This window comes from Spermophilus citellus (genome assembly GCF_964194105.1).
Source record: "Spermophilus citellus genome assembly, chromosome: 3".
Taxonomy (NCBI): Eukaryota; Metazoa; Chordata; class Mammalia; order Rodentia; family Sciuridae; genus Spermophilus; species Spermophilus citellus.
Genome location: NC_138184.1, coordinates 232,861,931 through 232,872,270, shown reverse-complemented (window position 1 = coordinate 232,872,270; position 10,340 = coordinate 232,861,931). Strand labels below are relative to the sequence as shown.

At 43.7% G+C, this 10,340-nt stretch overlaps 1 pseudogene across 1 annotated transcript in view; it reads right to left on the bottom strand.

Annotated features, from left to right (window-relative positions):
- Positions 1-543: 543 nt before the first annotated feature.
- The window catches only part of LOC308643529 (protein SPT2 homolog), a 106,092-nt pseudogene continuing 96,295 nt past the window's right edge, over positions 544-10,340 (bottom strand). The window contains exon 4 of the transcript in view: positions 544-699. The product of the transcript in view is annotated as a protein SPT2 homolog (transcript). The remainder of the gene's footprint in view (positions 700-10,340) is intronic.

Here is a 10,340-nt window from a genome sequence, read left to right as displayed (position 1 = left end):
CACTGTCACCACATGGAACCCAGCAAACTTGGGTGTTGTGATCATATATCCTCAATACAATATACTGCTAAAACAATTTTCTGAAAATCATAAGCCATGGAAATAGGTTTCTTATTTTCAATTTTAAAGTTACTTTTATAGTTACTCAAAATTTTAACAAGAAACAAAGGGGGAAAAAAAAAAACAAGAAAAAGAAGATTGGGTGCCTAGCTTCCCTGAGTGTCAGGCACACTGTCCCAGTGCCTGGAGATGCAGGTCCCTAGGCTAATCTCAGAAATGTGCACAAGGACGTGACTTCTGTCCTTCCTCAATAAAGTACCAGGAGTTTAAGTCCCATCAAGGACAACTCTGGCTTTGTAGTTTAGGACGAGCTCTGAGGTGCTCTCAGCCACCAAGAGTCCCTCCAGCTAATTACAGCCCTGACCTCTAAGATGCAGGCTCTGGAGCAGCGCAGACCCCTCTGCGTTAAGGATGCGACCATTGCCCGCATGGTCAGAGGGAGCTGTTGCTCTCCACCTGACCTTCACCTTAGGACCTTGGCACCTAGTCAGAGTTCCGAAGGCGGCTGTGAACTGCGCATTCCAGGGTGCACCTCTCCCCTGCACTGCTATAGCCGCAGTGCCCCTCGGCCCCACGGTCCCCCAGCGCGCCCGCCCTCTTGCTCTCCGAGGCCACAGCAAGTCGGGAGCCTGCGCTCAACTGGGCGGAGGCAATCACAGCGGACAGCAGACCCACAGTAGCGTCCAGGTGAGCTAACGGTGTGCACGGGAGGACCAGCGGAAGAGAGAAGGAAGCAGTGCTGGCGGCGCCTGCACAGGGTTGCCTGCCATTGCGCTTGGGCTCCTTCTAGCCCCCTGAGCCTCAAGGGCGGGGTCTCTTCCAGGTCGCGATCTGCGCAGTCGCACAGCTGGAGCTGGGGTTCCCAGGTGAGCGACCCCAGGCCTCTGTTGCTCACCCAAGTGGACTCCCAGGAAAGCTAAAGCCAAGGCTGCCCGGTGTCCTAGGAGTGGGAGGTTCCATAGAAAGGAATCGACTTGACTGAGTCAGTAGACCATGGAGTCGGCTCCTTTGGGTGGTGCTGCTTGCTGCAGACGGTGCCCTCCTGTGAGCCCAAGCAGAGACACACTAGAAACCACTCACTGAGCTTAAGCAAAGTCCAACCCATTGATTGTTGAGTATGAGTTAAGGCTCCAGTGTAACAGTATCACATCTCAGTGTCACAGGAACTTAATAACCTGTGTTTGCCAAGTACAAGTCCTCCCTAGTAACTTATTACCATGTGGTATTTTATAGAAGTTGACTGTGCTACTATTCTCGTTGTTAAAACAGAGAAATGAATTTTAAAATTATTTAGAAGTGAGATAATTATGGAGGTCTGTGTTTTGTGTTAGTAATGATATGATACTTGGTTTCACATATCATCCCCTAAAGGCCTCCAGAGCAGCCTCCTGTTTTGTTTGGTAATTTTAGCAGGCCCCTTCTTGCAGAGTGATGCGAGTGTGGTGAATTTTCTAACACTCATACTTGAACCTCTCCATGCCAAAGAGCACTTACCTGGTCCATAAGCCCTGTGCAGTCACAGCCACACCTTCCACCTGAACATCTTTAGCAACCTCTTCAGCTTCAAGAGCTCAACCCTGAACTATTACTTTCTTAATTCCTCATTATGACAAATTTTTTACTCTCGCCCTCCATGTGAAAATTATGTGTTTTTTTTCTTTTTTGCAACAAAATGTTACCAGCATTCTACTAAAGTAACTTGAAAATTTAAATCCTATCTTTCTCCATTTAAAAACATGTGATGAAGGGCTGGGGTTGTGGCTCAATGGTAGAGTGCTTGCCTAGCATGCATGAGGCACTGGATTCGATCCTCAGGACCACCTAAAAATAAAGTAAAGATGTTGTGTCCACCTAAAACTGAAAAAATAATAATAATAAAATGTAAAAAATAAATAAATAAATAAAAACATGTGGTGAGCCAGTGCTGTAGGGCATACATATAATCCCAGCTACTTGGGAAGCTGAGGTAGGAGGAGTCCTGGAAAGTTCAAGGCCAACCTGGGCAACCTAGCCATCCCTTGTGTCTCAAAAAAAACAATAAAATAAAGGGCAAGGAGAGATAGAGATCTTGACTAGTGGCAGAGCACTTGCCAAACATGCAAGAGCCCCTAGTTTCAATCCCCAGTACTGCAAAAATAATAATATAAAAACAACATAGTGGAATGGGGTTGTAGCTCAGTGGTAGATCACTTGCTTTGCATGCATGAGGAACTGAGTTTGAATCTCAGCAGCACATAAAAATAAGCAAATAAATAAAGATATTGTGTCCATCTACAACTAAAAAATGAAAATAAAAAACAACATAGTGACACCTTTTCCAATTCATAAAGCCTCTATTGATGTCAGTATAACTTACAGACATTTGGTGACTCAGTGGCCACCATAGGTGGTGAAGCCAGACTTCAAGATAGGTAGTCAGTGTAGTTAGGTAAATCGGGTCTAATATCGAGTAAAATCCAAAATGGAGGACATGTTGGGAATGAAGTCCAGGAAAAGCAGAACAACTCATGGAATGTTAATGTCCCCAAGGCCCAGAGCCCATCCCAAAGAAGTGTTAATGAAACAGCTACCAGCAAACTTGAAGATGCTGACTCAAAAGTCCTTTCTTACTCCTTTGGCCCACTTGTGCCCCACCCTTGACAGAACAAAGGACAGGAATGTGACAGGAATGCAGGAAAGCTAAAGAAGACCTTAGCTATAAATAGGGGGGACAACCGCCCCTCCACTATTCCATCTCTTGGGTCCCCTTCTTCCTCTGGGAGAAGTCTTTTTTGCTGTCCTTTAATAAAGCCTCTACTTTCCACTCTGATCTTGCCTAGGCGTGCTTCTCTGGTGTTATACTTCAACATTTTTCTGTCTTCACATACAGTTGAGCACCTCTTTGTATTATGACATGAGAGATTCTAAGGCACAGGAAGTTCCCAGAATTCTTTCAATGGAGAGGGCAAATCATGGGACTACATTACCCAAAATCCTCAGGAAGGAGGCTCCCAGAATACCCACCAGTGGGCAGGCAATTTGGACTACATTACCCATAATCCTTGCTTGAGACCCTGCTGCTATCAGGGAAAAACCTGGGCCATTACCAATTGTAGAGAATCAGATGTAACTGCGTTACTATTACTGTCCTTGATGGAGTCTGCCTGCAAACGGGATATTCTGTCAAGGTATAGATAAGTAACAGCGGACATGCTTGAAAACGAGGTGTATGCTGTCTTTGGGAGGGCCTACTTGCAAACGAGAGGCTCCTTCAAGGTTTAGATAAGGTAACAGCGGACATGCTTGAAAACGAGGTGTCTGCTGTCCTTGGGAGGACCTGCCTGCAAATGGGATGTTCTGCCAAGTGGGCTAGGAGGGCGCTGAGAAAAATTTTATTATCTGTTATTAACAAAGAGCAGAGCTCAACATACTCCGGGCCGAGAATAGATTAGCCATGAGAAGCGGGTCACTTCTGATTAGAAAGTAAAACTTCTGTATGCTATGTTTAATTAGCTGAAAGACCTGATTTATTGATGTTGGAAGGCTGCCTTCTTTGTTCACAATACTATAAAAAGATTGCTTGTACACAATAAAGGACTTTTTTTCTGCTGCTGCTTCGCTTGCTCTGCTTCTTCTTCTTTCTTTTCCCATGCTGACCTGCAAGTGAATTACTGCAACAACCAATAATACTAAAATGGAGGAAGTGGGATACTGGGATCTTCCTCCATTCTAGGATTATGGGTAATGGTATCCCCCTCCTCCTCCGAAGTGGTTATGTCTAGAACTATAATACCCATAATTATATGGGCTCCCCAAAATGAGCAGTAAATCTGAAATTACATTACCAATAATTCTTAGGGGAAGAGTCTCCCAGGACAGCCATCAGTGAGCAAGCAAATAATGGAACTTTAATTTCCAGAATTCTATGAAGATGCATTTCCCAGGACCTCTTGCAGTGAGCAGGCAACTCTTGGGATTAGATATCCCACAAAATTTAGGGGTAAAACGGCTTCCAGAATACCCAGCAGTGAGCAAGCAAATGTTGGGACTACACTACCCATAATCCTTAGCAGAGGAATTTCTCCAGATTTCTGCATGAAGAAAAATTATGAGACTACATTACCCACAATTCAAATAGGGAGAAAGCTCCCACAATTCCCCACAGATAGTATAAATTATGTGATGACATTACCCACAATTCTGAGGGGAGGAAGTTCCCAGAATTCCCCAAAGTGAGTGGTATGCTCACAACTACTTCACCCATCATCCTCAGGGAAGGAGGCACCCAAAATACCAAGTGGTGAGTAGAGAAATCTGAGACTATGTTACCCATAATACTAAAGGGGAGGAAGTTTCCAGGATCCTTTGCACAAAGAGGACAAATTATGGGACTACATTACCCACAATTCTATTGGGTGGAATTCCCAGAGCTGCTCAAAGTAAGTGCTACGCTCTTTACTACTTCACCCAGGGTCCTTATGGAAAAAGACTCACAGAATACCCAGTGGTAAACAGCAAATGTTGATACTACATCATTCATGATTCTAAGGAGGGGAAGTTCCCAGAATTCTTTGCTCAGAGAGGCTAAATCATGGGACTACAATACCCACAAGTCCACAGTAAAGGAAGCTTCCGCAAGTCCCCAACTGTATAATATGTGGGACTACATGACCCACAATTCTATGACAGGAAGTTCCCAGAATTCTTTTCATGGAGAGGTCAAATCATGGGACTACATTACCCAAAATCCTCAGGGAGGAGGCTCCCAGAATTCCCAGCAGTGGGCAGGCAATTTGGACTACATTACCCATAATCCTAGGAGGGAGGAAGTTCCCAAGATCCTCTGCACAGCGCCAATAAATCATGAAACTACACTACCCACAATCTCCCACAAGTCTCCACAGTTTGAATAAAACATGGGATTATATTACCCACAATTCCAGGTGAATTGGTAGGAAGAATTACCCAGAATTCCTCAACCTGAGCCATATTCCTCTTAATACTTCAGTCACAATATTTTTTTTTTAAAGAGAGTGAGGGAGAGAGAGAGAGAGAGAATTTTAAGATTTACTTTTTAGTTATCGGCGGACACAACATCTTTGTTTTGTATGTGGTGCTGAGGATCGAACCCGGGCCGCACGCATGCCAGGCAAGTGCCCTACTGCTTGAGCCACATCCCCAGCCCCACCCACAATATTTGGGGAGAGCCTCCCACAATACCAAGCTAAGAGCAGGAAATATTGGGACTACATTATCCATAATCCTAAGGGGAAGAAGTTCCCAGGATCTCTAGTGTCAGTGGTTAAATGTGGGCCTATACTACTCACGGTCTCAGAATCCTCAGGGTATAAGGGCAAGCATGTGCATTCAGCTTTCATGGGTCTCCTGGAAGAGGTGTGTGGGTAAGACCAAGGACTACATCACCCATAATTCTTAGGGTGAGGAAGCGCCCAGGATCCCCCAAGGAGAGTCAGAAAAACCCAAACCTTAACTCCATTCTTGTTGTAAGGTAGTTCAGCATTTTGCTAGCTCTTCATGGGGGATCCTGGGGCTTCATCTTCCTTAGAATTGTAGGTCATTTAGTCCAGACTTTTTCCCACTCACGGGAAGAGGTGGAAATAATTCTCCTAAAAGTTTCTGACCCTGAGGGCTGTGGGTAATGTAGTCCAGCATTTTGTCAATTTATTGGGGGCAGTGCTCCCATGAGGTGACCCCCCTATAGATTGTGGGTAATGTAGTCCAGTATTGGTTCTCTCTGCAGAACCCAGGGAACTTCTGCTCCATTAGTATGGTAATGAAGTCCCTGTATTTTCTGGCTCAGAGGGGTTGATTCTGTGCATTTCTACCTCCCCCTCCATGGATTATAAATAATGTAGTTCAGCATTTTTGCCTGCCTGAGGGGTGGAGAAAGGGGGCTCTTGAGAACTTCCACACCAGAGGGCTGAAGGCACTGTAGTGCAGCATTTTGCTGGCTCCTGTGGGAGAATCTGGAAGCATCTGCCACCTCAGGATTGTGAATAATTTAGTCGCTTGTTTTACCAGCTCACAGGAGGCATGGGAATTCTGTGATTTCTGTCCCCCAGGATTATGGGTAATGTAGTCCCACGTTACAGCTCATGGTTAAGAAATTCCTATGAACTTCCCATTCCCACCCCCACCCCAAGCATTGTGGGTAATGTAATCTAGTGTTTTGCTGGTTCTCTGGTGGGATCCTGAGAGCTTCTTCCCCCTTAGGACTGTGGGTAATGTAGTCCCACACTTTGCTAGCTCACAGTAGGGGGCACTCCTGTAAGCTTCTACTGCCCCCTGAGAATTATGGGTAATGTAGTCCAGTGTTTTTCCCACATTGTCAGATGTCTATGTAAGCACAGTTATCACCACAGTGGCTTCTAGGAATTATCAGTCAAATCACTCAACTGTGTACAGACTTACCCAGAATAAATATAAACAATGAAGCAACATTAGCCTTTGCCCTCAGGCACTAGTGAGTCTCCCTGTGCTGGGAATCCCAGGCCTCCCCTGTACTACCCTGAGTTTGTGCCTCAATTTCTCCTTTTAGTGTGCTGGGTTTTCTCCCCATAAAATATACTATGACAGTGAGCAGTCAAAGCCTCACAAGGAATACTTTCATAAAATTAAGTCCCACGAAAATATTACCTACAAAAGTAAAAACACAGCAGAGCTTCTTTCTCAGCACCTTTTCCTCAGATAGACTTCAGTTATCCCAAAACCACAGTGCCTTCCACATGTAGATGCCAAGGGGAAGAAATCTCATGGTACACATGGTCCCTAGATGTTCCCAGCCAAGGCATCTCCCTGTGAGGGAATCAAGGAAGCTCTGTCACAACAGTCATTGCTCCAAGGTGCCTTTAGCCTGCACCCATGGTCCCTTCCTGGGTGGGTTCCCAGTTTTGAGTTAGAGTTACCTCGCTGTGGACATGGGCACCAGGTGTCCTCAGCTACAGCATTTCTCTGTGTGGGTCCCAGGGAGAAGGAAGCTTTTGTCACCACACTCATAGCCCCAAGGTGTCCACAGCAATGGTCTCCCCTGGTGGACCACAAGGGTGAGGGTTACAGCAGGTCTTGAAGGTTTGGGTTACCTCACTGTGGACATAGACCCCAGGTATCCCCAGCCATGGATTTCCCCAGGTGAGTCCTGAGAAGAAAGTTTGCTGTGGGCATAGGACATCCATCCCTGGCAGTCATGATTCAAGGGGATCAGAAAAAGTCACTCTGAGAACCCTCTTCTGGCCATTGTGGGCAGTTGAGGATAATCAGTGCCTACTGTTCAGCACTGGCCCTGCGCCCCCTTGTGGCAGTCCTGGTGAAGCTCTGAAATTCATGGTTTTGATTTTATGAGGCTATGATTTTGGAAATCAAACAGTAATAGAATCCACCATCCCATGTTCATAAAGGATAAAGATAGCAAAAAGGAAAATACAGTCAAGCAAAAATCAATTGATTTCTTATATATCAGGAAAACTATATAGGAAAAATTGGAATTTAAAAACTAGAATAAGAAAAAAACTGAACAATTCCATTTACAATAGCATCCCCAAAATTGAAAAGTTATATATGTTTTAAATTACAACTACACTTTTAAAAAATCTTGAAACAATTGAAAGAAATCAAACAAAATATAAATAGAGATATTCGTTGTTCAGGTCTCTACATAGTAAAGATGAAATTCTCTCACAGTTGACTTGCAGATTCAGCACAATCACACTCAAATTTCCATAAAATTGTTTCTGAACCTAGAATAGATGTCACAGACTACAGAAGGACAAATAACTCACATATCTGTATCACAACACCTGTCAGAAAGCTGAAGTAGTGAGGAAAAAGTGATGCTGTGAAGGAATACACAGGTAGATACATGGAGATGAGTGGAGAGCCCAAAATTCACACATGCCTAGAGGCAGCTGATTTTATCAAGGAAAAAAAGACCTTCATGAAGAAAACAGCATACACTGCAAAGATGGTGATGGAGTGTTTGGAAACCCTATGGGAGAAATGGACAGGGAAAACCTTTATAAGGTTCACAAAACTCACTCTAAATGGTCCATGGCTTATATAAAAAATGTGAAACTATAATAATTATAGTAGAAACTACTATGACCATGTTTCATATTGAGATTTTATTTAAAAAAATACAGCTGCAAAAACAAATCCATGAAAGAAAGAATTTATAATGTGGACTTAATTTAAATTTAAATTGTCGCTGCGCATGGTGGGGCAGGCCTGTAGTCTCAGCTATTAGGTAGCCTGAGGAGACTTAGCAAGACCCTGTCTCAAAGTAAAACAGTTAAGAAGAGCTGGAAATATAGCTCAGTGGTAAAACACCCCTGTGTTTTATGCTCAGTACCAATTTTTTTAAAAAAATATTTTTATTAATTATTGATGGACCTTTATTTATTTAATTGCTTATATGTGGTGCTGAGAATCAAACCCAGTGCCTCACGCATGCTAGGCAAGTGCTCTACCACTGAGCCACAACTCCAGCTCCACCCCCCCCCAAATTTTTTTTAAATAAAAACATCTACTCTGAAAAATTCACATTAAGGGAACAAAAAAATAAGCCAGAGACTGGTGAAAATATTTGGAAAATACATGAAGTCGATCTAAGGTGGACTTGTATCCTAAATATGGTAAGAAACAATCAAATTATAATGGGTTAATATCTGAACTGATAACTCACCAAAGAAGATATGAAAAGGGCAAAGAAACATAGAAATGCTGCTCAGCTACACCTGACATGAGGGGAAATGACCTACAATGGTGTATGGAACTTCAACTGCATTCAATGGCTACAAACTTTTTCAATGAGTATTGATTGGAAGATGTAGAACCAGAACTCTCATTCATTGCTGGTGGAATGCATAATAGTTCATCACTTTTAAAAGTTTTAAGATTTTTTTTTTCAGAGAATACATAAGCACACCATATGATCCAATAAAAACTTAAGAATTTAAACAATTGCTTAGAAAATATGCCTTGAAAATATGTATATACAACATGCAGTTATACACAGAAGTTCTATTCAGAATGGACAAAGAGATTCAGTGTTCTCTTTATTCCACAACATAAGTTTGCACATTGAAGCTGAAATTGAACCCATTATCTCATGCATTTTAAAAACATAGTGCCATGTTTTTAGATTTATCCCATAAATCTAAAAACATGGCACTATGGCTTGAATTTTTGCATTCCACATGTGTTTAAAATTTAATGTGTTAGAAATTCAATCTCCAAAATCCCAGAATCCAGAAAGCCCACCAATCTCTCATGCCCCCTAGCCATCCACAATTTGGAACAGCCGAGGTGTCCCTTTTAATCTCAGCAGGAAGGGTGTCTCAGGAAGGCACAGAAGAGGATGCTCCACCTGCTCATGATATCTCACCTGTGTCCACTGGGCCCAGCCAGCCTTTTAAGGCAGCAAGGGTAGAATAAGCTGGGGGCTAAAACCCTCTTCTCAAACCCAATGAATTACAATTCAATCAAAATCCATCCTTGTCAACCCTCCCTGGGCCTTCCTCAGTCAGGTTTCCCCCTCGGTAGTCAAAGGAGATGCCCCATGGACACAAGCATTTCAGAATGCAGCCCACACCCCATTCAGAAGACTAATGGGGTGCAGGAATGTGATCTTGTGCACAGGTGGTGGGAAGGAGGAACATTCCCCTCTCTAGGGAAGACTTCACTGCACAGAGGACACAGGGAGCTCAATTCTGATCTGTGGTTGCTGCTCAATTTCTGAACATTTCTCAAATGCTCCCTCTAACACAAGGAGCTTCCAAACACACTATTGAAGGGTGGAAGTGTTTTTGTCTCCACAGAAACCTTAAGAAATTTCTGGGGACCTGTTTTTTACTCAACATGAAGCTCTATAACTGTTGTTGAAAAACTGAGAATCTTTACCTGCTCCTCATGGGGGCTGACCTGGCTCCCCAGATATATTTCTGCCCAGATGCCCCTGAAAGTTCAAGTAGCCTTCTGCCTCCCCAGAAGGCATACAGGAGGCCCAACTTTAGGCCAATGTGCCCAGAAAGCCAACAAAGCATTACATACAGAGGCACCTCTCCCAAATCTTCCCCATGGCACCTCCTGGCCCTGTGCAGGCCATACTCTGGACTCTGGAGGGGACAATGACCTGCAACAACCCCACTCCAGCTCTCAGTCTACTAACATCCAACTGTGAGTTCTCTCTGATCTTTGTTAACCTCATCTATTCATATCAACAACACTAGCTGAGCCTTCCTCAGCCTTGAGCTCTAAATCATGCAGGAAGAGGGAAACATGTGGTG